The following is a 25815-nucleotide window of genomic DNA, read 5'->3' on the forward strand; positions in this document are numbered from 1 at the left end:
GCACCTTCCCCTGCCACCGCAGGAATTGCAAAACCTGTGCCCACGCCTCCTCCCTCACCTCCATCCAAGGCCCTAAAGGAGCCTTCCACATCCATCAAAGTTTTACCTGCACATCCACTAATATCATTTATTGTATCCGTTGCTCCCGATGCAGTCTCCTCTACATTGGGAAGGCTGGACGCCTCCTAGCAGAGCGCTTTAGGGAACATCTCCGGGACACCCACACCAATCAACCCCACCGCCCCGTGGCCCAACATTTCAACTCCCCCTTCCACTCTGCCGAGGACATGGAGGTCCTGGGTCTCCTTCACCGCCGCTCCCTCACCACCAGACGCTTGGAGGCAGAATGCCTCATCTTCCGCCTCGGAACACTTCAACCCGAGGGCATCAATGTGGACTTCAACAGTTTCCTCATTTCCCCTTTCCCCACCTCACCGCAGTTCCAAACTTCCAGCTCAGCACTGTCCCCATGACTTGTCCTACCTGCTGATCTTCTTTTCCACCTATCTACTCCACCCTCCCCCCTCGTCCTATCACCTTCATCCCCTCCCCCACTCACCCATTGTACTCTACGCGACTTTCTCCCCACCCGCACCCTCCTCTAGCTTATCTCTCCACGCTTCAGGCTTCCTGTCTGTATTCCTGATAAAGGGCTTTTGCCCGAAACGTCGATTTTACTGCTCCACTGATGCTGCCTGAACTGCTGTGCTCTTCCAGCACCACTAATCCAGAATCTGGTTTCCAGCATCTGCAGTCATTGTTTTTACCCATAAGACAATAAGACATAGGAGAGGAAGTAAGGCCATTTGGCCCATTGAATCCACTCCGCCATTTAATCATGGCTGATGGGCATTTCACCTCCACTCTTCCGCACTCTCCCCATAGCCCTTAATTCCTTTCAAGATCAAGAATTTATCATTTTCTGCCTTGAGGATGTTTAATGTCCCGGCCTCCACTGCATTCCATAACAATGAATTCCACCACTCCCTGGCGAAGAAATGTCTCCTCATTTCCATTCTAAATTGACTCCCTCTAATTCTTAGGCTGTGCCCACGGTCCTAGTCTCCCTAGCTAACAGAAACAAATTCCCAGCATCCACCTTTTCTAAGCCATGCATTATCTTGTAAGTTTCTATTAGATCTCCCCTGAATCTTCTAAACTCTGTTGAATACAATCCCACGATCCTCAGCCGTTCATCCTATGTTAGGCCTACTCTTCCAGGGATCATCTGTGTGAATCTCCCCTGGACACGCTCCAGTGCCTGTATGTCCTTCCTGAGGTGTGGTGCCCAAAATTGGACACAGTATTCTAAACGGGGCCTAATTAGAGCTTTATAAAGTCTCAGAAGCACATCGCTACTTTTATATTCCAACCTTCTTGAGATAAATTACAACATTACATTTGCTTTCTTAATCATGGACTCAACCTGCAAGTTAACCTTTAGCAAATCCTGTTCGAGCACTCCCAGATCCCTTTGTACTTTGGCTTTATGCATTGTTTTCACTTTTTAGAAAATAGACCATGCATGTATTCTTTTTTTCCAAAGTGCAAGACCTCACATTTGCTCACGTTGAATTTCATCAGCCATTTACTGGACCACTTTTCTAAACTGTCTAAAACTTTCTGCAGCCTCCCCACCTCCTCAGAACTACCTGCCTGTCTGCCTAACTTCGTATTACCAGCAAACTTTGCCAGAATGCCCCCAGTCCCTTCATCCAGATTATTCATATATAAAGTGAACAGCTGCTGCCCCAACACCGAACCCTGCAGGACACCACTTGTCACCGGCTGCCATTCCAAAAAAGAACCTTTTATCCCAACTCTCTGCCTTCTGTCAGACAGCCAATCCTCAATCCATACCAGTAGCTCACCTCAAGCACCATGGACCCTTACCTTGCTCAGCAGCCTCCCGTGAGGCACTTTATCAAAGCCCTTTTGGAAGTCTAGATAGATAAACATCCACTGGGTTTCCCTGGTCTAACCTACTTGTTACCTCTTCAAAGAATTCTAACAGGTTTGTCAGACACAACCTCCTCTTACTAAATTCATGCTGACTTGTTCTAATCTAACCCTATACTTCCAAGAATTTAGAAATCTCATCCTTAACAATGCATTCTAAAATTTTACCTACAACTGAGGGTAGGCTAATCGGCCTATAATTTTCTATCTTTTGTCTTGATTCTTTTTTGAACAAGGGGGTTACAACAACGATTTTCCAATCATCTGGGACTTTCCCTAACACCAGTGACTTTTGAAAGATCACAACCAATGCTTCCACTATTCCCTTAGCCACGCCCCTCAGAACTTTAGGGTATAGTGCGTCGGGCCAGTAGATTTATCAATTTTCAGACTTTTTAGCTTTTCTAACACTTCGTCTTTTGTAATGGCTACTATACTCAACTCTGGCCCCGACTCTCCTTAACTGTTGGGCTATTACTCATGTCTTCCACTGTGAAGACTGACCCAAAGTACTTATTAAGTTCTTCAGCTATTTCCTTATCTTCCATCACTAACCTTCCAGCATCAATTTGGAGCAGCCCAATGTCTACTTTTGCCTCTTGTTTGTTTCTTATGTATTGAAAGAAACTTTTACTATCATTTTTAATATTACTGGCTAGCCTATCTTCATATTTGATTCTCTCCTTCCTTATTTCTCTCTTTATTATCCTCTGTTTGTTTTTGTAGCCTTCCCGATCTTCTGATTTCCCAGTGCTCTTGGCTACTTTATAAGATCTCTCTATTTCTTTGATACATTTCCTGACTTCCTTTGTCAGCTGTGGCTGTCTAATTCCCTCCTCCCAGATAATCTTTCTTTTCTTTGGGATGAACCTCTGTGCTGTGTCCTCAATTATACCCACAAACTCCTGCCATTGTTGCTCTATTGTCTTCCCCACTGGCTTTGCTTCCAGTCGATTTTCATCAGTTCCTCTCTCATGTCCCTGTAATTACCTTTATTTCACTGTAACACCATTACATCCAATTTTGCCGTCTCTCTTTCAAATCGCAGACTAACCTCTACCATATTATGATCGCTGCCTCCTAAGAGTTCCCTTACTTTAAGTTCTTTTATAAAGTCTGGCTCATTACAGAGCACTAAGTCCAGAATAGCCTGCTCCCTTGTGCGCCCCATCACAAGCTGTTCCAAAAAGCCATCCTGTAAGCATTCCATGAATTCCCTTTCTTTGGATCCACCGGTAACATTATTCCTGCACATTGAAGTCCCCCATGATCACTGTGATCTTGCCTTTCTGACAGGCCCTGTCTATTTCCCAGTACATCTTGTGCTCCTGGTCCTGACCACTGTTAGGAGGTCTGTACATAACTTCCATTATGGTTTTGTTGCCTTTGTGGTTTCTCAACTCCACCCACACAGACTCCACATCATCTGACCCTATGCCATTTGGTGCCATAGATTTAATTTCATTCTTAACTAACAAGGTAACCCCACCCCCTCAGCCCATCTCCCTGTCTTTTCAATAATTTTTAAATCCATAGATGTTTACTGCTAGTCCTGAACCCCCTACAACCACATCTCTGTGATTCCCACCACATCATAATCATTCACAATGATTTGTGCCATCAATTCATCTACTTTGTTATGAATACTACAAGCATTCAGGTAAAGCGCCTTAATGCTAAGTTTCTTATCCTCATGATTTCCAACATCTCTCATCATATGTCCTAAGTTATCCTTCCTTTTTGCTTCATTCCTAGTCTGCCTCAAACTTAATCCCTGCACACATGATAACCTGCTGCTTATGTTCCTACTTGACTCCATACTCTCTGTTGCTTTCCCTTTTCCTTCCCCTGACTCACAAATTTAAAGTTCTCATGACCACCCTATTCACTCGATTACTGGTTCCAGAAAGGCTCAGGTGGAGACCGTCCCATCGATATAGATCGCCCCAGTTTCAAATTTGATTGGAACTGATTCCATGAAATGGAATCCCTCTTTCCCATAATAATCTCTTAGCCATGTGTTTGCTTCCCTAATTTTCTTATCCCTACGCCAATTGGCACGTGGCTCAGGCAGCAATCCAGAGATGATGACCCTCGAGGACCTGTTCTTCAATTTCCTTCCGAGTGCTTGATAATCCCCAAACAGATCATCGACCCTAGCCTTGCATATGTTGTTAGTGCCAATGTGGACAACAACAACTGGATCTTCTCCCTCTCACTCCAATATCCTTTTAAGCCGGTCAGAGATGTCTTGAACCCTGGCACCGGCCAGGCAACACACCATGTGGGACTCCTGATCCCCTTCAAAAAGGATACTATCTATCCCCCTAATTATAGAATGCCCTATAACAACTACTTATCTTTTTCTCCCCCCTCTTGAATGGCCTTCTGCACCATGGTGCCATGGTCAGCTGGATCATCCTGCCCACAGCCCTTTCCCTCATCCGTACAGGGAGCAAGAATCTCATACCTGTTGGACAAGGTCAAGGGGCTGAGGCTCCTCCACTCCTGAACTCAGAATCCCCCCACCTGCCTCACTTACAGTCACACTCTGATGTCCCTGATCACTAACTGAATATGAATTACTTAATCTACCAGGTATGACTGCCTCCTGAAACAAAGTGTCCAGGTAACTCTCCCCCTCCCAGATGTGCCGCAGTGTTTGAAGCTCAGATTCCAGATAACCAATTCCGATCTGGAGTTCTTCCAGCAACCAACACTTGCTGCAGATTTTGGTCACTGCAATTCACAATGGGATCAGCCAGCTCCCACAGCATACAGCTACAGCACAGCACCTGCCCAGCCATCTCTACTTATTTAATTAATTTACACAGATTTATGAGTCAAATAATTTCTCATACTTCTCTCTGGTCTTATTCAACTAACCAACTAACAGTAAACTTTTAATCAATTACTCGATTCACACAGGAGTCCTTTTTCTTTGGTTAGAGGAGGAGAGCGGGTGGGAGACACCACATGTGCAGTGTCTTGGAATCCAGCCACTGCCCAAATATATACCCAGCAGCCCTCTGCTCCTCCCTTTGGCCTCTTCCTCAGCTGCTCCTTTAAAAATGGTTCTTGCACTCTCCCTTCCTGGCAGCCCTCGCTTCTCTCCGCCCTCTGTCCTCGCTGCTCCTGAGGTAAGCCACTTTTTAAGTGGGAAACTTACTCTTCCTGCAGCCATCTGTTGTCTCCGCCCTCTCTCCTTGCCGCTCTGTAAAAATGGTGAATCTTCCCAATTATCTTGAGTTTTTTGAAGTGCACAGCTACAGTCTCTTTACTGTTATTCACCCTATCCATGTCCCTTATGATTTTATAAACCTCAGCCACCAATTCTCCAGAGAAAATGCCCTGCCTGCTTAGCCCTCCCAGTAGCTCAAACCCTCTGGTTCTGGCAACATCCTTGTAAGTCCTTTCTGCACTTCCATCAAGTTTAACAACTCCTTCCTATACAAGAGCAACCAGAACTGTATGCAGCATTCTAAAAATGGTCTCACCAATGTCCTGTACAGGCACAAAATGGTCTCCCATCCCTTATACTCAATGCACTGATCAATGAAGTCAAGTGTTTCAAATGCCTCCTTCACCACCCTGTCTGCCTGTGACTCTAATTTCAAGCAAGTATGTATCCACACCCCTTGTTCTCTTTGTTTAGATACGCACCCCAGGGCTCTACATTAAGTGTATAAATCCCGCCTTGGTTTGCCTGACCAAAATGCAATACCTCACATTTATCTAAATTAAACTCCATCTGCCACTCCTCAGTCCATTGGGCCAATTGATCAAGATCATTTTGTAATCTTAGATAACCTTCTTCACTGGTGACTATTTTGGTGTCATCCGCAATTGACCAACCATGCCTTCTAAGTTCTCATTCAAAGATTTAATAAATGACAAACAACAGTGGATCTAACACTGATCCCTTTGACACACTGTTGGTGACAGGTGGCAGTCTGAATAACAGCCCTCCACTACCACTCTCCATCTCTTACTGTCAAGCCAATTTTTATTTGATTGGTCAGCTCATCCCAAATCCCATGTGATCTAACTGTACTAATCAGTCTCCTGTGCAGAACCTTGTCAAAGGCTTTGCTAAAGTTCATGTAGATAATGTCTACTGCTTTGCCCTCATTTATCTTATTGATTACATCCTTAACAAACTCAATCAAGTTTGTCAGACATGATTTCCCACTACCATTCACGACTGGATGTGGCAGGACTGCAGAGCTTAGATCTGATTTGTTGGTTGTGGGATCGCTCAGCTATGTCTATCACTTGCTGTTTATGTTGTTTGGCATGAAAGTAGTCCTGCTTGGTGGCTTTACTAGGTTGACATCTTATTTGCAGGTCTGCCTGGTGCTGCTCTTGGCATGCCCTCCTGTGTTCTCCATTGAATCAGAGTTGATGGTAATGGCTCAGTGGGGGCTATGCTGAGCCATAAAGTTGCAGATTGTGCTGGAGTACAATTCTGCTACTGTTGATTGTGCAGTCTTGACTTGCTTGATCTGTTTGAACTCTGTCGTACTTAACATGTTGACCATGCCCACAATACAATAAAAGATATTCTCAATATGAAAGTGGGACTTTGTCTCCACGAGAACGGCAGGTTATCTTTCTTGCTAATACTCTCATCGACAGGTGTATTTGCAGCTGGCAGATTGGTAAAGATGAGCTAAAATATGTTTTTCCCTCTTGCTATCTCCCCCACCACCTGCCGCAGACCCAGTCCAGCAGCTATGTCCTTTTGGAACTGACCAGCTCAATCAGTGGTGCTGCTACTGAGCCACTCCTGGTGATGGACAGTGAAGTCACCATTTTGTACCTTTGCCGTCCTCAGTGTTTCCTCCAAGTGTTGTTCAACATGGAAGAGTGCTGATTCATCAGGGAGGGAGGACCGGACTTGGTAATCACCAATTATAAAATAAAAAGTTATGGTCCTTTTGTAATTATAATCTTTTCCTGACTGTGTGTTTCTTTATGAGTGTAAGCATGGGTGAGTTTGATTAGATATTGAACAATAAACATGTATTTTAATCTCTCTGTTCCTCAACGTTATCAAGAATCCTGCCTTTAACCCTGTAGTCTGCATTCAAATTCAAACTTCCAAAATGAATCACTTCAAACTTTTTCAGGTTGAACTCCATCTGCCACTGCTCAGCCCAGTTCTGCATCCTATTAATGTCCCATTGCAACCTACAACAGCCCTCACACTATCCACCATTCCACCAACCTTCGTGTCATCGGCAAACTTATTAACCCATCCTTCCATTTCCTTATCCAATCATTTATAAAAAGTACAAAGAGCAGAGGTCCAAGAACAGATCTCAGTGAAACATTACTGGTCCAGGCTGAATACTTTACATCTACTACTACCCTTCTATGGGCCAGCCAATTCTGTATCCAGATTATCCCATGCGTCTTTATTTTCTGAATGAGCCTACTATGGGGAATCTTATTAAATGCCTTGTTAAAATCCCACATCCACTGCTCTACCTTCATCAATATGTTTTGTCACATCCGCAAAGAATTCAGTAAGGCTTGTGAGGTATGACCTACCCCTCACAAAGCCATGCTGACTATCTTTAATCAAACTTTCAATCAATTTTCCAAATAATCATAAATCCTGTCTCTCTGAATCTTCTCCAATAATTTGCCCACCACCAATGTAAGACTAGCTGGTCTGTAATTCCCAGGGTTATCCCTATTCCCTTTCTTGAACAAGGCAATAACATTTGTCCCCCCCTCCAATCATCAGATACTACTCCAGTGGACAGTGAGGGTGCACAGATCATTGCCAAAGGCACAACAATGTCTTCCCTCACTTCCTGTTGTAACTTTAGGTATATCCAGTCTGGCCCAGAGGATTTACCTATCCTCACGTTTTTCAAAATTTCCAACACATCCATCTTTTTAACATCAACTTGTTTGAGCATATCAGCCTGTTTCATACTTGCCTTACAAATGACAAGGTGCCTCTCACTCATGAATACTGAAGCAAAGTGTTCATTAAGGCCCTCCCCAACTCCTCTGATTCCAGACACAAGTTCCCTCCACTACCTCTGATCAGCCCTACCCTCACTCTGGCCATCCTCTTGTTCCTCATGTAAGTGTAGAGCATCTTGGGGGTTTCTTTGCCAAGCCTTTTTCATGTCCCCTTCTAGCTCTAGTCCATTCTTCAGTTCCTTCCAGATTACCTTGACAGCCCTGTCTGATCCTTACTTCCTCAACCTTAAGTGAGCATCCTTCTTCCCCTTGATTAGTTGTTCTACATCTCATGTCATTCAAGATTCCTTCACCCTATTATCCCTTTCTTGCCTCAGTGGGACAACTCTATCCAGCACTCGCAGTAAATGCTCCCTAAATAACCTGCACATTTCTGTTTTGCATTTCACTGGGAATAGCTGCACCCAGTTTATGTTCCTAGCATTGTAATTCCCCCTCCCCCAATTAAACACTTTCCCATACCGGATGCTCCTATCCCTCTCCATGACTGCTGTAAATGTCAGGGAATGTCGATCACTATTATCTAAATGCTCTCCCACCGAGAGATCTCACACCTGATCTGGTTCATTGCCAACCACCTCCCGTCTACATATGGAGTCAAGAATCCATCCTGGACACAACTGACAAAATCAGCTCCATCCAAACATGCAGCATGGTGGCTTATTGGTTGGCACTGCTGCCTCATAGCACCAGGGCCCCATGTTCGATTCCAGCTTCCAGTGTGGAGTTTGTACATTCTCACCGTGCCTGCGTGGGTTTCCTCCGGGTGCTCCAGATTCCTCTCACAGTCCAAAGATGTGCAGGTCGAGGGAAAGGCCATGCTAAGTTGCCCATAGTGTTAGGTGCATTAGTCAGAGGGAAATAGGACTGGGTGGGTTACTGTTCAGGGGGTCGGTGTGGACTTGTTGGGCCAAAGGGCTTGTTTCCACATTGTAGGGAATCTAATCTAATCTAATCAAACTATTTGCATTAAGGAGGTTCCAATTGATATTAGGGAAGTTGAAATCACCCATAATAACAACCCTGCCACTTCTGCATCTTTTCAAAATCTGTCTCCCAATCTATTCCTCTGTGTCTTTGTTGCTACTGGAGGGGAGGGTGGGTGTTTACAGAAAATTTCCAATAAAGTGACTGCTCCTTTCCTGTTTCTGACTTCCACCCATACTGACTCAGTAGACAAACCCTCCTCAAGGGGATGAGCAATAAATAACCACCTATGTCCTGTGAATGAATTCAAAAAATAAAGTTTGAATGCTGCCTTCCTCCAAAGTATGCATTTTCATCCCTGCACACAACCCCTTGCCTAATGATTTGTTTTTATTCAGTGCCGATGCCACTTTCTCCTTTGCAATACAAACATCTCTTTGATTCTCCCATGTTCTCGAATTCTGCAGTTTGCTCTTTTATCAGGATGCTTATTCAGATTTACATATTTCTCTTTGTCCTCATTGCTTCCTGTTCATCAGTCACCCATCACTGTTTGTAACTAGTGCACTTGGCAAAACGTATGTTGAGTTTTGATGCTTAAAGGTAATTTGAATTGATAAATATCGTAGAATTATTTAACTTTTATTTCTAATTGATAAGCAGGCTCACTGGTCCTTTACAAATTCTCTGTCAAAGATTATTGTCCTCCTCATTCCCATTCCTGATAGCAGGTAAATGATGTTGAACATAAAATTTATTGTTAGAAAATCTGACACATGACCTTTCCAAAGAATAATTTCTTTTAATCACCAATTGGGTAATTTGCACTTTTGAATTCCGAACTGAAATTCTGTGTTTTGCTGTTTGCTGACTGCTATTTGTAATCAAGGTCTGATGGCTGGTGAGATTCAAACACCACTGCAGGAGACCATTTAAATAGATGCCAGAACATGCACTTGAGAGACAGATTACAAGCAAACTGTCAGTCTTACCCTGGAAAGTTATCCACTTGTAAATTGAAGAAGTTCACTAGAGAGAGATGTGGTGCTTTTTCTAGAAAATCATTTAATTAAGCAACTTCCTAGTTTGAGAGTGGGTTGACTTAACAATAAAGCTTCACTGAATTTAGTAGTGGTGATAACTAAGTAGTCATTCTCTCAATCATTACATCGTTAAGTAGACTTCACTTTTTTTTGACCAATACCAACCAAACTGATCCTGAATCTAACTGCTTTTTTCCACTGAAATTAAAGTGTCACTCACTGTTAAGTTCATATATCGATGAGAGATGATATGAGGTAGCATGACACACTGTCACTTAAAAACAAACCTGTTGAACTATTCAGTTACTTCATTTTTGACAAGGTTGCAGCTGGAAGCAGTACAGATAACAGTGCCAGCAACGACATGTCTATCAGAAAGTGGATGAGTCTTCCACCGTATTAAAGGAATTTGCTGAAAAATCAACCAGCTAAGCCTATTTGTTGGAGAGTGGCAGACCACTGACTGTTCTGAACTGTTGTAGCCTGTGTAGAGAGTAATTTTAACGTGACTATTGTTGAGTGATTAATTGGCACTAGTTAGTTGATTCCAGGTTGACAATTTAGTAAAAACAAATAATATGGTGACCTGATAAACTATGAATGATTGTTTGTGAATATTATTGATAACTGAAACTGATGGACAATAGCTCAAGTTTTCTTTTACATGTAATTCTGGGCAAGTGCTTATAGTTTGATGTTGAGGTTAACAATCCATTCAATGGCTTCAATTGATGCAGTGTTGAATGGTTGTGATGCCACAGGGAATGTAGTTCTCAGGGCAGAAGTTCAGTATGTGGGGGATGGTCTGATTTGGCTGGTCACAATCACAATTTGAAGTGTTTACCATGTTCCACTTGTGGAGTAAGTGGTTTTGTCTTCTCAGGCCTGTCCTGAAGGGATTGTATAGTATTTGCTTGGCAGGTTGTAACCCCAGAACCCTGTTACTCCAGACAGTTGTCAGGTTATGGCTCGTGATGTTTGCAGCCAACCAGGGGATGCGTCATCTGAGAGGTGGGGCTGTCATCAGTTTATAAGGTGAAGAGTGTGTTCCAGTAAAAAGTACGGGATTCCAAATGAATGCGTGGGTGTTTTTTTAAGGTCTTATGTCATTAGCATGGTGTTTTTTGAGGAGGGCATATTCCCTAAGGAAATCAAGAAGTTCAATATATGCAGACACAGGAAACTACTTGAGCTGTGCTTGTTTCCACATTCTTAAAAAAAAACCCTCATAGCAATCCCTGTTTTTGAAAAGAAACCTCAAAATCTTTTTGGCACCAGGTTCTGAACATGTTTCAATTTAAATCCAAACTCTCACAAAAAAACCCATGAATTATAATCTATAAAGCGAAAGAGCACATTAATAAATGGTACAAATTGCTTTGTCATTCTTCCTGATTTGTTTTCTTGTATATTTTAATAAAACTGATCTAATGCTGTTGGAATTTACAAATTGACACTATAATGTTGATAATTTGTACAAGGAAAGCTACAAATCAAGAAACATACATCCTTTAAAAGAGGATTTACTAGAACAATTACACGCACAAATGCGAGGTACGATGGTTTCTAAATGGTTTTATTCAAACATATCCAATAGTGTAAATTATCCATACAATTCAATATCATCATATTCCAACATATTTATATGTTTTACAAAGTATATTAGATTTACCACTGTCTCCTGTTAACAGTACGCACTTCCCTACTCATAAAAGTTTCAACCCTCATCACTTTTAAGAGAACATTTTATGAAGTTATATCATTGCCAACTAATAGGTTTTTGCAGTGACACCACACAGCATATTATCAGTATTGCTGCTTTGCTTTATAACATTTGAAAAGTAGTTCACAAACTAATATACCTGTCACAAATGATCCTTGCTGTCTTTAAATTTGGTGGACATATTATTTAAGCTTTTACTATCAGGCCTTCAGCTGTCAAGAACCCTAGCCACTGCTATAATCAGAAGAAAAGAGGGGAATAGACAGTACTATTATACCATAGTCTCCCCAGTACACCTTGTGACATTCAGATAATACAATTCTGAATTAGCAATATAGTTTAATTTAAAGTATACTTCACGAGTTCTTGTTAACAAAGAAATATCTTCTTGTTTTAAATCAACCTGTATTGCTTGTTTGAGACATCCTTGATCCTGGCACCAGGAAAGCAACACACAATTCTGATTTTTTGTTGCTGGCCACAGAAGTGTCTGTCTCTGCCTCGGACTAGAGAATCCCCTAACACAATCGATTTCTTGGAACCCAACATACATCCCATTGCATTAGAGCCTGTCACAATCCCAGAAACTTGACTGTTTGTGCTACATTGCCCTGAGAATCCATCAACCCCTACATTTTCCAAAACAGCATACTTGTTTGAAATAGGGATAGCCACAGAAGACTCCTGCACTACCTGCCTACCTCTCTTACATTTCCTGGAGTTAACCCATCCTATAACTGCCATCCATCACATCCCCCTGCTCTTGCAAGTTCCTCATTGCCTCTAACTGTCACTCCAACCGTTCCATTTGATCTGATAGGATTCACAACAAACGGCATTTATTGCAGTTATAATCCTTAGTAACATGTAAACTGTCATGAAACTCCCACATCTGACAAGAAGAGCATATCACTTTACTAAGAGCCACTTTTGCTTCTTCCAATCTGTAGACCCAGAAAATAACACTGTCTTATTCCTCTACAAAACACTGCTCCAGGCTAATGTAATACTTATGGTTTATATTTTTAAGTTTAACCACAAGACATATCACAATAAAACATATAATCAAGAAAGAACCCACTCTACCCACTACTGCAGACTTACAGCAAGGCCACACTTAAATCTGTTCACTTATCTGTTTCTGTTCTCTGACCTCTCCCAATCAGGTTCCTCCAAGATCAGATGTAAATTTCACTGTTTGTTAATTTTCCCATTTGCACTCTGATGTTCAGTGATATATGAATTCAACAGCAAAGTCAGTAACTAACGAGGTTCACTGCTGTGTCAGTTACCAGTGTGAGTTTCTTTCCCTCTCTCTCGCCTGCACAGATCATGTGCTGTCCTTGTCTGTTCCTCTCCCTTTTAGAAGTGCCATTGTTTTCATTTTATTTCTCCAAAATTCCAAGACAATGCAACAGCATATAAAACAGTAATCGCTGCTCCCGGAATTCGAGGAAATCACCTCCAACACCTAAGAAGGTAGCAGCCTGTTACAGCCAGAAATTTATTTTCCCGTCCTCCATCTTGGATTACCCAGAATCTTCCATTGCAACCACAGAAACATGGCTCAGGGATGGACAGGACTAGCAACTCTGATGTGCAACCCACCCAGAACCATTGCCCTAACTAATACACCTAGGGTGATAAGGACAAGCCAGAGAACTATAGACTAGTGACCCTGATGTCGGTAGTGGGCAAGTTGTTGGAGGGAATCCTAAGGGACAGGATGTACATGCATTTGAAAAGGCAAGAACTGATCACGGATACTCAACATGGCTTTGTGCATGGGAAATCATGTCTCACAAACTTGATTGAGTTTTTTGAAGAAGTAGCAAAGAGGATTGATGAGGGCAGAGCAGTAGCCATGACATATATGAACTTCAGTAAGATGTTCGACAAAGTTCCCCATGGGAGATTGTTTAGCATGGTTAGAACTAGCCATTTGGATACAGAACTGGCTTAAAGGTTGAAGACAGAGAGTGGTGGTGGAGGGTTGTTTTTCAGACTGGAGGCCTATGACCAGTGGAGTGCCACAGGGATTGGTGCAGGGTCCACTACTTTTCTTCATTTATATAAATTATTTGGATGAGAGCATAAGAGGTACAGTTAGTAAGTTTGCAGATGACACCAAAATTGGAGGTGTAGTGGACAGCGAAGAAGGTTACCTCAGATTACAACAGGATCTTGACCAGATGGGCCAATGAGCTGAGAAGTGGCAGATGGAGTTTAATTTAGATAAATGAGAAGTGCTGCATTTTGGGAAAGCAAATCTTAGCAGGACTTATACACTTCATGGTAAGGTCCTAGGGAACGTTGCTGAACAAAGAGACCTTGGAGTGCAGGTTCATTGCACCTTGAAAGTTGAGTCACAGGTAATAAGATAGTGAAGAAGGCGTTTGGTATGTTTTCTTTTATTGGTCAGATTATTGAGCACAGGAGTTGGGAGATTATATTGCAGCTGTACAGGACATTGGTTAGGCCACTTTTAGAATATTGCATGCAATTCTGGTCTCCGTCCTATTGGAAGGATGTTGTGAAACTTGAAAAGGTTCAGAAAGGATTTACAAGGACGTTGCCAGGGTTGGAGGATTTGAGCTACAGGGAGAGGCTGCATAGTCTCGGGCTGTTTTCCCTGGAGCATTGGAGGCTGAGGCATGGATAGGGTAAATAGACAAGATCTTTTCCCTGGGGTGGGGGAATCCAGAAGAGAGGGCATAGGCTTAGGGTGAGAGTAGAAAGATATAAAAGAAACCTAAGGAGCAACCTTTTCAAGCAGAGGGTGTTATATGTTGAATGGGCTGCCAGAGGAAGTGGTGGAGGCTGGTACGATTGCAACATTCAAAAGGCATTTGGATGGTTATATGAATAGGAAGGATTTGGAGGGATATGGGCCGGGTGCTGGCAGGTGGGATTAGATTGGTTTGGGATATCTGGTCTGCGTGGACATATTGGACCAAAGGGTCTGTTTCCATGCTTTTCATCTCTCTGATTCTCTGACTCTATGATGCACAACTGTTGAAAAGAACAAGAGATAAAAATGATACAACAAAATATGAGATCAAAAGGGTCCCAGGGAAAAGGTTTTCTTTAGGTACTGGTAAGTCACAAATTGTTGCTGCTAAGTTAATGGCTGCTTAACTGTTTATACATCTTATTACAGGAATTAATTTGCAGTCTTGTTCAGCATGTCCCAAATGATTTTTCTCAACTGTTGTCCATTAATTCAGACCCTGCTTTACTCTTACCTGCATGTTTATTTTTACTGGTGCTCTTCCTTCTCTTCATTTCTTTTTCAATTAATCTAATACATTGTTCCCAGTGGAATGACAAGAGTAACCATAGTTACTGTCTGATTTCTTGCCTCTATTGACTTTTTAAGCATTGGAAAATGAAGAATAAAATTGCTAGAGAAGGAACAGAAGAAGGACATGTGTTAGGTATAGCCAGCTGGGATCAAGTAAACCTCTTGAGGAGTATAGGGAGAGTAAGGATACACTTCAGAGGGAAATCAGGAGGGCAAAAAGGGACATGAGATAACATTGGCTAATAAAGTAAAGGAGAATCCAAAAAGATTCTATAGGTATATGAAGGGCAGAAGAGTAACTAGGGAGACAATCCTGAAAGATCAACAAAGTGTGGGACCACAGAAAATGGGTGAGATCTTAACTGAATATTTCTCATCAGTATTTACCATGGAGAAAGACATGAAAACCAAGGAACTCTAGGAAATAAATGGTAAGTCTTGAAAAAGTATCCACATTACAGAAGAAGAAATGCTAGAGGTCTTAAAATACATAAAGGTAGATAAATGCCCAGGACCTGATCAAATGTATCCCAGGATATTTTGAAAAGTTAGGGAAAAACTCTTGGGGCCTCTAGCGCAGATATTTGTATCATCAACAGCCACAGGTGAGCTGCCAGAAGACAGGTTTGGAGGCTAATGCTGTGCCATTATTTAAGAAAGGTTGCAAGGAAAAGTCAGGGAACTACATACCGATGAGCTTAACATCAGTGGTGGGTAAGTTGTTGTAGGAGATTCTGAGAGACAAGGTCTGCATTTACTTGGAAAGGCAAAGACTGATTCAGGATAGTCAGTATGGCTTTGTGCTTGGGAAATCATGTCTTACAAATTTAATTGACTTTTTGGAAGAGGTGATTAAGAAGATAGATAAAGACAGAGTGATCAATGTTGTCTATGTGGACTTTAGCAAGGCCTACAACAAAGTTTTGCATGGTAGACTGATTAGTAAGGTTAGATCACATGGGATCCAGGGAGAGCTAGCGAATTGGATACACAATTGGCTTGACCATAGGAGACAGAGGGTAGTGCTGGAAGGTTGTTGTTTAAACTGGAGACCTGTGACCAACAGCATGCCACAAGGATTGGTGCTGAGTCCAGTGTTGTTTGTCATTTCTATAAACAATTTGGATGAGAAAAGAGGAGGTATGTTTGTAAATTTGCGAATGACACTAAAATTAGTGTTATAATGAACAGCGAAGAAAGTTATCCAGGAATACAATCAGATCTTGATCAATTGGGCCAAGGGCCTAGGAATGGCAGATGGAGGTAATGCAAAAAAGTGTGAGGTGTTTTGGTAAGTCAAACCAGGGCAGGACTTATAAAATTAATGGTAGGCCTCCAGGGAATGTTGTCAAACAGGGATGCAGGTACACAGTTCCTTAAAAGCGGTGTCACATGTTGATAGCATAGTGAAGAAGGTGTTTGGCATGCCTGTCTTCACCAGTCAGAGGACTGAGTACAGGAGGTGGATCATCATGTTAATGCCCTATTACAGGAAGTATGTCATTAAACTGGAAGGGGTGCAAAAAAGTTTTACAAGGATGTTACTGAGACAGGAAAGTTTGAATTATAAGGAGAGGCTGGATAGCCTGTGACTTCTTCCCTGGAGTTTACTTGGCTGAGGGGTGACCTTATAGAAGTGTATAAAATCATGAGGGGCCTAGATAAGGTGAATAGCCAAGGTCTTTTCTCAGAGTATGGGATGCCAAAACTAGAGGGCATAGCTTCAAGGTGAGATGGGAAAGATTTAAAAGGGAGCTAAAGGACAACTTTTTGACATAGAGAATTTTGGGTATATGGAATGAGTTGCCAGAGAAAGTGGTCGAGGCAAGTACAATTACAAAATTTAAAAGACACTCGGACAGCATGGTGGCTCAATGATTAGTATTACTGCCACACAGCACCAGGGACCCGGGTTTGGTTCCGCCCTCAAACCACTATCTGTGGGAGTGTGCACATTCTTCCCATATCTATGTGGGTTTCCTCTGGGTGCTCTGGTTTCCTCCCACAACCCAAAACTGTGCAAGTTAGGTGGATTGGTAATGCTCAATTGCCCCATAGTGTCTGGGGATGCATGGGTTAGGTGGGTTAGCCACATTAAAAATGCAGGGTTACAGGGATAAGGGAGTAGGTCTGTATAGGATACTCTTTGGAGGGTTGATGCAGACCCATTGGCACAAATGGCCTGTTTCCATACTGTTGTCCTTCTATGGTTTCTGTTTGAACAGGTACATGGATAAGAAAGGTTGAGAGAGAAATGGGCCTAACACAGGCAAATAGGACTAATTCAGTTTAGGAAATCTAATCGGCATGGACAAATTGGGCTGAGGGGCCTGTTTCTGTGCTGTATGACTCTATACTAACATTTTATGCCTCATGCTCTGGAGTACCTAAGTCCATTGAACTTCAGAATTCTACAGTCATTTTCCTTTTTAAGGAATACTCTGCTTTCTCATCCTTGCTGCCAAGTGAACAACTTCACATATTGCTCCATTATACTCCATCTGACACATCTCTGTCCACTCACTCAACTATTGATATCCATGTACAATCTCCTTACATCTTTTTCACAATGTACTTACCAGTAAATTATGAGTTTTCTTTTCAACTTCAATAAGCTTTGATATCAACTTCCTCACTTAACTTTGAGAGATGTATCAATTGCTTTCTGGAAATCTAAGTAGAATACAGCTGTGGTCTCCCTATGATCCACATCAGATGTTACTCACTGAAAGAACACCAACAGGATTCAGTAGTGAATAAAAATAAAACATTGATTTAAGTATGATTTCTCATTGAAAAAACCATAATGACTCTTTGTGATTGTTGAGTTTTAATCAGAATACATTTCACCACCCTTTCACTTTACAACATTAGACTCTATATAAAATTTCTAATGAGATAATAAATGTTTTGTTTTGATTTTCCACAATTTCCTTGATTCAGGAAAGGTTTCATCAGATAGGAAAGGAGCAAATATAATGCCTACATTCAAGAAGGAAGAAAGGCAGAAGAGTAGTTATGATTTCTTTAACAATCAATTTTAATACATTCCCCATGATAGATATCAAGTAAACTGATTTACAATTTCACATTTTCTGCCCTTGCTCCTTTCCTATCTGATGAAACCTTTCCTGAATCAAGGAAATGGTAGAAAATTAAAACAAAGCATTTATTATCTCATGAAAGCTTCTTCAAGATCCTTATGTTGTCAAGTGAAAGGGAGGATGAATGCACTCTGACTAACTTTGACTAAGTCTGCATTAACTCTTTTCAACTCAGGTGCATTTCACAGTGAAATAGACAAAGGGACAAGAGGGACAATAGAATGTCCAGCAGAACAGTATTGAACACTTTATCAAGGAAATATAATATTTAACAGACTCTACTATTATACTTTAATTAAATTTGATTGATCTCTTCATAGGATTGCTCAGTAAACAGCCTTATATTTCTAAGTAACCTGTCTCAAAGCTACACTGGCTATCTACTTCTGACATAGACTTTCACGGATTCACTGCACCCTGTCCAAGGATGCCTATCAATGTATTTGAACTGTTTGTCTGAAAAGACTGGTGGTACTCATTCAGTAAGGCTGGCACAGGCTGTTCCTTGGTCTGTGAGTGTTGTCACAATTGTTGATCCGGCTTACCCTCTCATTTACAGCTGCTTCTGGTCTTTGGGTCATATCACTGATGTGGTCACTCGAGGTCTAGTCAATCTGATGATGCTCACCACGAGGTACAATGAGCTTAAGATGGTGTGAAGCTCAATGGCCAGTTGAGGATGCTCTCAGGAGATGCCATTGAAGAAAATGCAAAAGCAGAGTGGGTTGGGGCTCCTGTTTGTACCTCTCATCTCCCTCTTTGTGCCCTTCACAAAGACTCTGTGTCTGTGTTCCATATGAAATCAGGTAGAAGCATTCAATGAGGGAACTCCTTTCCATATCTGGAGATCATGGAAAATAGTTTTAAATCTCCAGTTGTCAAGTGCTGACCTTGTATTTCTATGCCTCTGGCGCCATCAAATCTGTGTAACATTCTTCTAACAAAGCAGGTTTACTGGACATTGAAACAATGGCAGCACATTGGCTCAGTGGTTAGCACTGCTGTCTCACAGTGCCAAAGACCCGGGTTCAATTCCAGCCTCTGTGGAGTTTGCACATTCTCCCCGTGTCTGTGTGGGTTTCTTCTGGGTGCTCCGGTTTCCTCCCACAATCTAAAGATGTGTAGGTTAGGTGAATTGGCCATATTAAATTGCCCGTGTTCAGGGATGTGTAGGTTAGGTGCATTAGTCAGGGGAAATGTAGAGTAATAGGGTGGGGAAACAATTCTGACTGGGATTCTCTTTGGAGGATTGGTGCGGACACATTGAGCCAATGGCCTGTTTCCACACTGTAGGGATTCTATGATTCAACAATTCTATGAATGGTTTATTCTGAAATAATGTGATCATTATCACCCTGCCATGTAGTTTCAGGCCTGTCTGGTTTCGATGGGGAGTTGATTGTCAAAGGCCTGGATTGTAGTTGCCCCACGGCTGAATATGACAAAATGTTATTGTGTTTTTTTAACTGACACAGACAATCGAAGGAAATTTTAGCTGAACTAGCATTTCACATCATTGAAACCACAACCGTTTCAGCCAGGTGATAAAATGCTTCTGAGTCTTAGTAAGATGGAACTAGATTAGATTACAGTGTGGAAACAGGCCCTTCGGCCCAACAAGTCCACACCGGCCCGCTGAAGCGCAACCCACCCATACCCCTACATTTACCCCTTACCTAATACTACGGGCAATTTAGCATGGCCAATTCACCTGACCTGCACATCTTTGGACTGGGAGGAAACCAGAGCACCCGGAGGAAACCCACGCAGACATAGGGAGAACATGCAAACTCCACACAATCAGTCACCTGAGGCGGGAATTGAACCCGGGTCTCTGGCGCTGTGAGGCAGCAGTGCTAACCACTGTGCCACCATGCAGCCCAGAAATTCAGATAGTAAGACTCTCATAAGGCAACTCAGATGAAAACCAAAACAGAAGCTGCTGGAAAAGTTCATCAGGTCTGGCAGCATCTGTGCAGAGAAATCAGAGTTAACATTTCAGGTTGACTGACTCTTCCTCAGATGATTGGAGGTCCTAGGAACCATGAAATTGTCCATCCTTAATTCACAGGATTGGATGTGTAGGTCAGCGGGGATGTGACAAGAACTGATTTCAATGTTGCATATAACCATTGCAGTGTGATACATGTAAATATCCCCACACTTTATTGGGAAAGGGAGAGTGTCATTGACCTCTGATGTGAGCTGTATTTAAGAGAGAAACTGGGCCTCATGTGAAAGCCAGATTCAGACTGGACTCTGGCCTCTCCCACATATGTGCTAAAGGGGGTCCGAACAAAGATGCTGAACACAGGACTGAGACTCCTCTTTAAAATCCCTCTCCATTATCTTGGCTGCATGCATGCTGTCTATTCCAGTTCTGCAGTTTGCAATTTGCAATTTGCTGAATCCGACAAAATTTAAACTTGGCTTCCACATTTGCTCAGCAAAACATGTCAATGTGTCTGTAACTATCCTGGAAGTCATGAGTCACTTGGCTAAACTAAGGGAAAGTCCATTGAGACCTGAGACTTATCAGCTGCAGCTCCTTCAGTTTGTTTGTTATTGCTATGATAGTACTTGTAATTTATTTTCCCTCTTTATTTTCCATCTACCGCTTTACATCTATTAATAGAATGCTTGTGTGCATCCTCTGCAGCGAAGGCAGAAGCAAACTGTTTTTCATTTCATCCACCCATTTTCTTATCATCTGCAGTTAACCATTCTTACCATCTCCAGTGCCAACATTCATTTTACTGACTGTATTTCCTTTTGAAATACTTACCAGAACTCTTGCTGTCCATTTTTTAGCTAGTTTCCTCTTATTCTCTGATTTCATCCTCCTGATTAACTTTTCAGTCATTAAATCATTCTATATATTCTGACTAATCATCTGACCTGCTACTCATTTACATGCACTTTTTCCTTAAGCTTGACGTTTTCTTAAATTCTTGACTTAATCAAAGATGATGGGTCTTCCCTTTATGATAGGATTTTACTAATTTTGAATATCCTTAAATATCCTCTAAAATGTCTGGCACTGCATCTCTTTTAATCAATCCCCCAGCCTTCTATGTCTTTTCACTTCAGCTACCTCAGCTTTCAAGTTTATATTGTTCCCTTATTTACATTTAAAATATTAGTCTTAGATCCAATCTGCTCTTTTTCAAACTGGATATAAAATTCAGCCATACTGTAATCTGTGTTACTAAGGGGTGCCTTTACTCTGTTTTCATTCGTTAATACTGTCACATTACATAATACCAAGCCGAATATCACCTGCTCATTGATTGGTACCAGAATGTGATGTTTGAAGGAGCTATCTCAAAAGCATTCTATGAACTTCACATTCAGGCTTTTATGACAAATTAGATTTTTCCAGCTTATATGTAGGCCAAAGCCACCTATGATTATTGCTGTCCCTTATCACAAGCACCTTTTTTTAACTTTCTGAATAAATAAAATCAAAATACTGCAGATGATGGAAATCTGAAATAACAAAAAGAAAATGCTGGGGAAACTCAACAGGTGGTTTGATAGCAATTGCGGGGGTAGTTCTTCTTCAGAACTGAAAGGGGTTGGAAAATGAAGAGTTTTCTGCTGTTGGAAGAGAGCAGGGGAATGATTTGAACAGATGGAGGGGGTGTGCAAAGCAAAAGACAAAAGGAGAGCTAGTTGTGGTAAAAGGAGGCAGAGTTGTAAAATAGATGTAAATTATCAGTATGAAAAGGTGAAAATGGGTTTGCTCTGCTTGTGGGATTGTCTTATGAGTGAATGGTGTACAGGTTGGGACCCATCTCATTGAAATTTCGAGGAATGATCTCATCGAAACATACAAAATTCTTAAGCTGGTCTCATGGCATCTGTGAGAAGAAGGCAGAGATAGCTGAAGGAGTTGAACTATAAGAATACAGAACTTTTACTGCAACTGTACAAGGTGTTGGTGAGAGGATATTATTAAACTGGACCTGATCAGAAAAGGTTCGCCAGTATGTTACTGGGAATCGAGGGTTTGAGTTCTAAAAATAGGCTGAATAGGCTGGGACTTTTTTCCCGAGAGCATAGGAGCTTAAGGGGTGACCTTATAGAGGTTTATAATATCATGAGGGGCATAGATAAGGTAAAGAGCAAAGGTCTTTTTCCTGAGGTGGAGGAGTTCAAAGCAAGATGGGCATATTTTTTGTGCAAAAGCAGAAATATTTAAAAAGAACATGAGTGGCAACTTTTTGACACAGAGAGTGGTTAGTGTGTGGAATGAACTGCCAGAAGAAGTAGTAGATGCAGGTATAGTTGTAATGCTCATTTAGTCAGTATACAAATAGGGAAGGTTTGGAGGGATCTGGGTCAAATACAGGCAAGTGGGATTAGTTTAGTTTGGGAACATGGTTGGCTTAGACTAGTTGGACCAAAGGATCTGTCTCCATGCTGCATTACTCTATGACTCTATGAGACCACATCTGGAGTACCATGAACAGTCTGGTCCCTTTATTTAAGGAAATACAGTATATCCTTTCATTGGAGGTGAATGCTGAGAGAATGTCTCCAGGCATGGAAGATTCTAAGGTCAGAAGGCACAGTCTCAGAATAAAGGTGCATCAGTTTCAGAGGAGGTTGAGGAGAAATTTTGTCTCTCAAAGGGTTGAGAGTCTTTGGAACTCCATGTCATAAAGAGCTGTGGGAATAGCGTCCTCATGCATATTTAATGCTGAGATAGAGAAATTCTCGATCAGTCGGAGAATGAAAATATAGGGGCAAATTGCAGGAAAGTTCAAGTGAAGAATGCTGAATCAGCCACAATCCAATTAAATGATGGAGCAGGTTTGAGGGGCTGAATGGCCTATTCCTGTGCCCATTTCTTATGGTCTTATCGTACAAAGAATTCAAGTAATTTTCCCAATCCTTATTACATCTCAGTATCTGAGGAACTGCCATTTTCTTAAGTTTTAATTAATTAACTAATTTTATTACTTACTTATGTTTATTTTTATATGTTTTATTAACTTAACTAATGCATATACGACTTTACGATTTAAGAAAAAAAACTCAATAGCCACTTCACCGAGTCTCACCAAATAACTCCCTTCTGTTTCTGTTGTACAGCATGTACCAGTTCCAGCGAGCTGTACTGAATCTAGCTTTGACTTTGCCTGTGTCGAGGTCTTGTTCTGGGAGTTCGATCTAAAGCCACCTGCAACTTCTCCTTGAAGCCATTCCCTATCCTGCTTTGTAATGATATCTCCATTCCCTTACTGTTGCTGGATCAAAATCCTGCAATTCCTTTCCTGTCTTCACAATGGGCGAACCTGTCCCCCATGGATTTCAGCTGCTCAAGAAGGCAACCCACCATCCGCTTCTCGAGGACAAGTTGTGCAGGGCAATAAATGCTGATCCAGCAAGTGCTGCCTGCATCTGTCAACAAATAAAAATAATTGACAGTTTAGAAGTATTCCATTGACTCTATTTGGGATTTTCAAATGTCCTCATTTTATGCAAAGCACTATACAAGTCTCTCTTTTTGTCTTCTGGCAATACAATATAAAATATTCAGCATAATTCATTTGTTCTGCAATGATGTCAGCTTGTTCAGAACAACTCTTCATTCAATCCTCAATATGGTATCAGGAAAAGCTTCTTTCATCGTGTGTCAGAAGTGATGTACAACTCATGCCTTAACTTCAAATATTTTATTGTGAAATATTCCAGACAGTATTTGACATGGTAATTAGTTATTTCAGTAAATAAAATTTCACTCACAATTAAATAGATTCTCTCGTAATAATTAACTCAAAGGCGAGTCTGCCTTTCATGCTACAATAACTGGATGAGGAATGTCATCAATTGTGTTATTATCTTATATAATATAAATTTAGGATGGAAAATTATGAGGAATATAGGTAAGGCGAATGGCAGGTGTCTTTTCTCTAAAGTGGGGGATTTAAATACTAAGGGGCATATTTTAAGATGAGAGAATAAAGATGTTAAAAATACATGTTTTTTTTTCCCCACAGGAATCTCAGTGAGTCTCTCTCACTGCAACCCCCAGGTACTCTTTGCTACCTTCACCCCACCCTCCTCTCTGACCTATAATCTCCATCCCCACCCCCCCATTCCCCTATTGTACTCTTTGCTATCTTCTCCCCAGCATCCCCCCCCCTCCCCATTTATCTCTCCACCCTGGAGGCTCCCTCCCTTCCTTTTGCCCGAAATGTCGATTTTCCTACTCCCCGGATGCTGCCTGACCTGCTGTGCTTTTCCAGCACCACTCTAAACTAGACTCTGGTTTCCAGCATCTGCAGTCCTCACTTTTGCCTAGTTGATTTTAACCTTAATGTGAATCCTCTTGTGAGGATGCCTACTTTGAAGTTCTCCTCCTCTCTCCACAAGAATCTCAGTGAGTTTCTCTCTCACTGCAACCCCCAGGTACTCTTTGCTACCTTCTTCCACCCTTCTCTCTGGCCTATCACCTCCATCCCCACCCCCATTCACCTATTGTACTCTTTGCTACCTTCCCCCACCCTCCTCTCTGACTTATCACCTCCATCCCCACCCCCATTCGCCTATTGTACTCTTTGATACCTTCTCCTCAGATCCCCCCCATTTATCTCTCCACCATGGAGGTTTTCTGCCTCTATTCCTGATGAAGGGCTTTTGCCTGAAGTGTCGATTTTTTTGCTCCTCAGATGCTGCCTGACCTGCTGTGCTTTTCCAGCACCACTCTGATCTAAACTCTGGTTTCCAGCATCTGCAGTCCTCACTTCTGCCTGGCTTTTTTTTTAACACAGAGAGTGGTTCAGGGGAACTTCCAGGGGAAGTGATGTTTGGGAGTACAGCTACAACATTTAAAAGACATTTGGACAAGTACATGAATAAGAAATGTCCGGAGGGATATGAACCAAGCACAGGCAGATAGGATTAATTTAGTTGGGATTATCGTTGGCACGGAGAGAGTGAGGACTGCAGATGCTGGTGATCAGAGTCGAGAGTGTGATGCTGGAAAAGCACAGCATGTCAGGCAGCATCGAGGAGCAGGAGAATCGACGATTCAGGCAAAAGTCCTTCATCTGAAGTGCCTGAAGCCTGAAGGGCTTATACTTAAAATGTCTATTATCCTGCTCGTCGAATGCTGCCTGACCTTCCGTACTTTTCCAGCACCATACTCTCAGTTTATGGTTGTGACTCTGTGTATCAGGAGATATGTTTTGAATTTGCAAGATTATTCTGGATCAAATAGCTACTGCATGCAGAATAAGCACTAAGGCAGAAAGCTGCAACTAATATTATTGGAGCCATTAGTGCTTCATAACTGATTGAACTCAGTACATATAACTTATTTATTCATCAAAGATGCATTTAGAAACTGATCTGTTGCTATTCTTTCAAAAAAATTGTTAAAAAGATTATGATCATAATTCCCACAAGTATCCTTAGAATTTTTATATTGTTTTAAAGCCTCCCTTGGGAAATTGTGTGTTAGTATTTCCAGGAGCCAGGGAAGACATGTGGGAAAATAAGTCTGTCCCTTTTTCTTACATCACATGTAGTTAGCTTGCTTCACACCATATCCTGGTATTCCTTTATATCTTTCTCAACACTAAGCATCTCTTAATCTCAGATACACTTTGGTGTTCTTCCAAGTCATTTATTACAACAACCTCCAACCCTCTGATCACAAATGCTTCACCTGACTTTGTGTACATTCAATTTTCAAATTGTACCAGTGGTATTTAAAATCTGTAATATATTTTGTCTTGA

The sequence above is a fragment of the Chiloscyllium punctatum genome, chromosome 1 (genome assembly GCF_047496795.1).
Source record: "Chiloscyllium punctatum isolate Juve2018m chromosome 1, sChiPun1.3, whole genome shotgun sequence".
Classification (NCBI taxonomy): domain Eukaryota; kingdom Metazoa; phylum Chordata; class Chondrichthyes; order Orectolobiformes; family Hemiscylliidae; genus Chiloscyllium; species Chiloscyllium punctatum.